This window comes from Neophocaena asiaeorientalis, unplaced genomic scaffold (assembly GCF_003031525.2).
Source record: "Neophocaena asiaeorientalis asiaeorientalis breed wild unplaced genomic scaffold, Neophocaena_asiaeorientalis_V1.1 scaffold85, whole genome shotgun sequence".
NCBI classification, from domain to species: domain Eukaryota; kingdom Metazoa; phylum Chordata; class Mammalia; order Artiodactyla; family Phocoenidae; genus Neophocaena; species Neophocaena asiaeorientalis.
Genome location: NW_020174301.1, coordinates 8,701,273 through 8,707,081, shown reverse-complemented (window position 1 = coordinate 8,707,081; position 5,809 = coordinate 8,701,273). Strand labels below are relative to the sequence as shown.

General features: G+C 41.1%; 1 non-coding gene across 1 annotated transcript; it reads right to left on the bottom strand.

Annotated features, from left to right (window-relative positions):
* Positions 1-1,270: 1,270 nt before the first annotated feature.
* On the bottom strand, positions 1,271-1,343 carry TRNAE-CUC (transfer RNA glutamic acid (anticodon CUC)). Its single transcript has one exon. It is a non-coding gene; the product is annotated as a tRNA-Glu (tRNA).
* Positions 1,344-5,809: the final 4,466 nt, after the last annotated feature.

Here is a 5,809-nt window from a genome sequence, read left to right as displayed (position 1 = left end):
TGTAGGTTTCAGGAGGGCTCCAGTCCTTGATAGAACTGGCTGGCTGCACAGCCCTGTGAAAGGCTGATCAAAGGGCTATGGAAGGAAAGACACTGGGCATTGAGCCTGTCTGAACGATGTCACCTTTAAGGCAACTGGCGAGAGATTCCTGTAGGCTGCCTACAGACGGACCGAATAGGAAGGATTGGGGAAAGCCAGGACAAGGGTCCAGCTGCCCCACGTGGGCTCCCATCTGTCTCAGCTTCCAGATCCTCCAGGGCCAAATCTCATTTTCAGAGGAGCTTCCAGCTCAAGTGCTGGGACACAGATAGGGCTTCCTGGGGCCTGGGGTCGGAGGTTGCCTGTTTCTGAAGCTATCACCTTTAGGCTCCTTATTTCTCTGCCGCCAAACCCCACCAGCTGACTCTGCCCAGTAACCCCCTTCCCACCAAGACTCGAAGATGCAGGCAAAACTCATCAGCCTTACAATTTAAGCCCTAGATTCTACCTCTAAGTCATTCTTTTTTTTTTTAAATAAGCTTTCTGTTTTTAATTAATTAATTTATATTTTTAAATTTTTGGCTGCGTTGGGTCTTCGTTGCTGCACACGGGCTTTCTCTAGTTGCGGCGAGTGGGGGCTACTGTTCGTTGCAGTGCATGGGCTTCTCATTGTGGTGGCTTCTCTTGTCATGGAGCACGGGCTCTAGGCATGCGGGCTTCAGTAGTTGCAGCGCGTGGGCTCAGTAGTTGAGGCTTGCGGGCTCTAGAGCGCAGGCTCAGTAGTTGTGGCGCATGGGCTTAGCTGCTCTGCAGCATGTGGGATCTTCCCAGACCAGGGATCGAACCTGTGTCCCCTGCATTGGCAGGTGGATTCTTAACTGCTGCGCCACCAGGGAAGTCCTAACTCATTTTTATAACTCCTCTGCTCATATCTCTTGACAGTTCAGTCACATGACTCTCCTAGCTGCAAAGGAGACAAGGAAATGAATCTTTGACCTGGGTGCCCTTGTGTCCACCTGAAAATCAGGGCTCTCTTAAAAAAAAAAAAAAGAAGGGGATACTGGGAGGATAGTGGGAGGTAACTTGCAGTCTGCTACAACATCCTTAACTTTGGCCAAGACATTCTTTTTGTTGGTTTTATTGTATTTGTTTACTTTTTAAAAACATAGTCACAGGTAGACTATTTTTCTTTTTAAATATTTACTTATTTGGCTGCGCTGGGTCTTCATTGTGGCAGGCGGGATCTTTAGTTGCGGCATGCGGACTCTTAGTTGCAACATGCAGGATCTAGTTCCCTGACCAGGGATCAAACCTGGGCTCCCTGCATTGAGAGTGCAAAGTCTTAACCACTGGACCACCAGGGAGGTCCCTATTTTATTATTTTTTTATTAATTTTTTTATCGGAGCATAGTTGATTTACAACATTGTGTTAGTTTCTGCTGTACAGCAAAGTGAGTCAGTTATACATATACACTTATCCACTCTTTTTTAGATTCTGTTCCCATATAGGTCATTACAGAGTATTGAATAGCATTCCCTGTGCTGTACAGTAGGTTCTTTTTTTTTTAGAAAGCACTTTTTAATTATTTATTTATTTATTAAATATTTAGTTATTTATTTATTTGGTTGTGTGGGTGTCTTAGTTGCAGCAGGTGGGCTCCTTAGCTGTGGCATGCGAATTCTTAGTTGCGGCCTACATGTGGCATCTAGTTCCCCAACCAGGGATCGAACCCGGGCCACCTGTGTTGGGAGTGTGGAGTCTTAGCCACTGCACCACCAGAGAAGTCCCCAGTAGGTTCTTATTAGTTATCTATTTTATATATAGTAGTGTGTATATGTCAATCCCAATATATCCCTCCCCCTTTTCCCCCTTCATAAGCATCAGTTTGATTTCTACATCTGACTCAATTTCTGTCTTGTAAATAGGTTCATTTGTACCACTTTTTTAGATTCCACATATAAGCAATATCATCTGATATTTGTCTTTCTCTGTCTTACTTACTTCACATAGAATGACAATCTCTAGGTCCATCCATGTCACTGCAGATGGCATTATTTCATTCTTTTTTATGGCTGAGTAATATTCCATTGTATATATGCACCACATCTTTTTTATCCATTCCTCTGTTGATGGTCATTTAGGTTGCTTCCACGTCCTGGCTATTGTAAATAGTGCTGCAGTGAACACTGGGGTGCATGTATCTTTTCGAATTACGGTTTTCTCCAGATATATGCCCATGAGTGGGATTGTTGGATCATACGGTAGCTCTATTTTTAGTTTTTTAAGGAACCTCCATACTGTTCTCCATAGTGGCTGTATCAATTTACATTCCCACCAACAGTGCAGGAGGGTTCCCTTTTCTCCACACATCCTCTCCAGCATTTGTTGTTTGTAGATTTTCTTATGATGCCCATTCTAACTGGTGTGAGGTGATACCTCATTGTGGTTTTGATTTACATTTCTCTAATAATTAGTGATGTTGAGCAGCTTGTCGTGTGTTCTTGGCCATCTGTATGTCTTCTTTGGAGAAATGCCTATTTAGATCTTTCGCCCATTTTTTGATTGGGTGTTTTATTAAAAATTTCATACATGTTCACTGATGAAAATCTGAAAAATGTTGGCAATTTTCAAAAAAAGAGCTATCTATGACCACTAATCATGCTTCCTAGAGATAACTATTATTAACACTGCATATAAATGTTCCCTCCCCGTCCTGCCCAATTTTGAGGTCATGTCTTAAATTTGATGTTATATCCTGCTTTTTCACCATATTTTTGCACGTCATTGAAAACCCTTCACAAGTATTTTTAACAATGACAATCATATGGCTGTAATTATATGTACTATGATTTACTTAGTCATTCCTCTAATGGTTATTGAAATTGCTAGCAATTTTTCATTATTAACAGTAAAGAACATTTCCTGGGTTTTGACCTCATTTTGGATTATTTCCCCAGGGTTGATTCCTAGAAGTGAAATTACTGGTTCACATGGGCTGACCTTTGAAAGTTTCTTGATATACAATGCCAAATTGCTTTCTTGAAAGCTGATTCACCTCACTTCCTCCAGGATTGAGAAGAAATATAGGTTTAAAAAAATCATATTGGCCTTACTTTCGTGAGGGTGGTGGTCAACTGACTGTGGAAACATCCTCCTCTGTGCCCTGTTACCTAACTGTCATCCTGTCACACAGCTGATGTCTTCGTGCTGTAGAAAGGACGGGGGTCATGGATACTGTAGCCCACAGATGGGCAGCCTCCATGATCTCATTAATGTTCCAGAGAGATCTTTGGCCACAGCCCTGTGCCTCATGTGTTGGATGAGGCAGACCATCTCATCAATACTGTCATTTCCACCCTTCTCAATATTTTCCTGTTTCTGTGTGTCCCTGGCTGGTTCTTTGAGAGCAAGATGACCACTGCAGTCCAGCCTGTCCATTCTGAAGGGTCAGTTTCACTGATGTCCTTAGCTCCTTCCATAACCAGTTGCCTTGGTGATGTTGTCACCAACTCTTTAGGAGATGGACTTGAGGCCAATCTTCGGGGCTGTAACAGACACAGGGTAAGTTCCCCAACCAGAGCAGCAACATCTGCTGTCAAATAAACCTGGATATGAGACAACCAAAGAAAGCTGAAGGTTTGCCTTCTGCACGCCTGAAGAGGAGAGCTCTCTGCCTTTCCTTTTCAAAAAAGAAAAAATTAAAAAGACCTTTTTATTTTAGAACAGTTTAATATTAATAGCAAAACTGCAAAGATAGTATAGAGAGTACCCATATACCCACACCCAGTTTCTCCTATTATTAACATCTTACATTAGCATGGTACATTTGTCACAATGCATGAACAGTTATTGACGCACTATCACTAACTAAAGTCCATACTTTATTCAGATTTCCTTAGTTTTTACCAAGTGTCCTTTTTCTGTTCCAGAACCCCGTATAGGACGCTGCGTTATATTAGTTACCATATCTCCTTAAGCTTCTCCTGACGGTGATAATTTCTCACACTTCCCTTGTTTTTGATGACTCTGACAGCTTTGAAGAGTACTGGTCAGATATTTTGCAGAATGTCCCTCAGTTGGGATTTGTTGGTTCCACCCTCACCTCCCTTGGCTTTTTTTTTTCTTTTTTTAACATCTTTATTGGAGTATAACTGCTTTACAATGGTGTGTTAGTTTCTGCTTTATAACAAAGTGAATCAGCTATACATATACATATACCCCCATATCTCCTCCCTCTTGCGTCTCCCTCCCACCCCTCTAGGTGGTCACAAAAGCACCGAGCTGATCTCCTCTCCTTTGGCTTTTGGTAGGAGGACCACGGAGGTAAATTACCATTCTCATCGTATCAAGGGTGTATGCTATCAGCGTGGTAGCACTGTTGGTGTTAACCTTGATCAACGGGCCTAGGTGGTGTTTGTCAGGTTTCTTCCCTGTAAAGTGACTTGTTCCTCCTCCTTTTATTACTGTGCCCTTTGGATGAAAGTTACTATGTGCAGCCCGTGCTTACGCACTGGGGAGTTATGCTTCACCTCCCCGAGAGCAAAGTATTTACATAGTTATTTAGAATTCTTCTGCATGGAAGATTTGTGTATTCTTCCCCATTACACATTTGTTTATGTATTCGTTCATTTATTTATATCAGTATGTACTCATGGCTTCCTCTTGTGCAAATTATACATATATATTTTTATAACAGCTTTATTGACATGCACCACACAATTAACCCATTTAAAGTATACAATTCAGTGTTTCTTTTAGTATACCCAGAGTTGTTGGAATCAGGGCAGACACAGAATCACTTTCCCATCCAGGGCAGCAGCTGCTGTCAAATAAACCTGGACATGAGACAACCAAAGACAGTTGAGACAACCATAGCCACAATCAACGTTAGAATATTTTGTCCGTGCAAAAAGAGATCCCGTAAGCATTAGCAGTCTCTCTATACTTCCTCCTAATCCCCCTAACTTTAGGCAACCACTAATCTACTTTCTGTCTCCATAGATTTGCTTATTCTGGACATTTCATATTAATGGAATCATAAAATATGTGGTCTTTTGTGACAGGCTTCTTTCACTTAGCATGTTTTCAAGTTCCATCCGTATTGTAGCTAGTATCAGTACTTCATTTCTCTTTATTGCCGATTGTATTCCATTGTACGGCTGTGCCACATTTTATTTATCAGCTCGTCAGTCGATGGATATTTGTGGTGTGGTTATTTTTTGGTCATTGTGAATAATGCTGCTATAAACACTCATGTACAAGTTTTTGCATAGATATAGGTTTTTACTTTCTCTTCAGTCCATAACTAGGAGTGGAATTGCTGAGAAGTGGATGTGAAGTGGTTCTCATTGTGGTTTTGATTTGCATTTCCCTGATGGCTAATGATGTTGAGCATCTTAATGTGCTTATTGACCGTTTGTATATCTTCGGAGAAATGTCTATTCTGATCCTTTGCCCAGGTTGATAATTGGGTCAATTGTCATTAAAAAAATTTTTTTTTATTTTTTTGACCACATCGCACGGCATGTGGGATCTTAGTTCCCCTACCAGGGATCTAACCTGTGCTCCCTGCACTGGAAGTGCGGAGTCTTAACCACTGGACCGCCAGGGAAGTCCCAATTGTCACTTTATTATTGAGTTGTATAAGCTCTTTATATATTCTAGTTACAAGTCCCTTATCATATATATGATCTTCAATTTTTTTTCCCATTCTGTGGATTGTCTTTTCATTTTCTTGATGTTTTGCTTTGACGCACAACATTTTTTACTTTGATGAAGTATAATTTATCTTTTTTTCCCTTTTGTTGCTTGTGCTTTTGGTGTCTTACT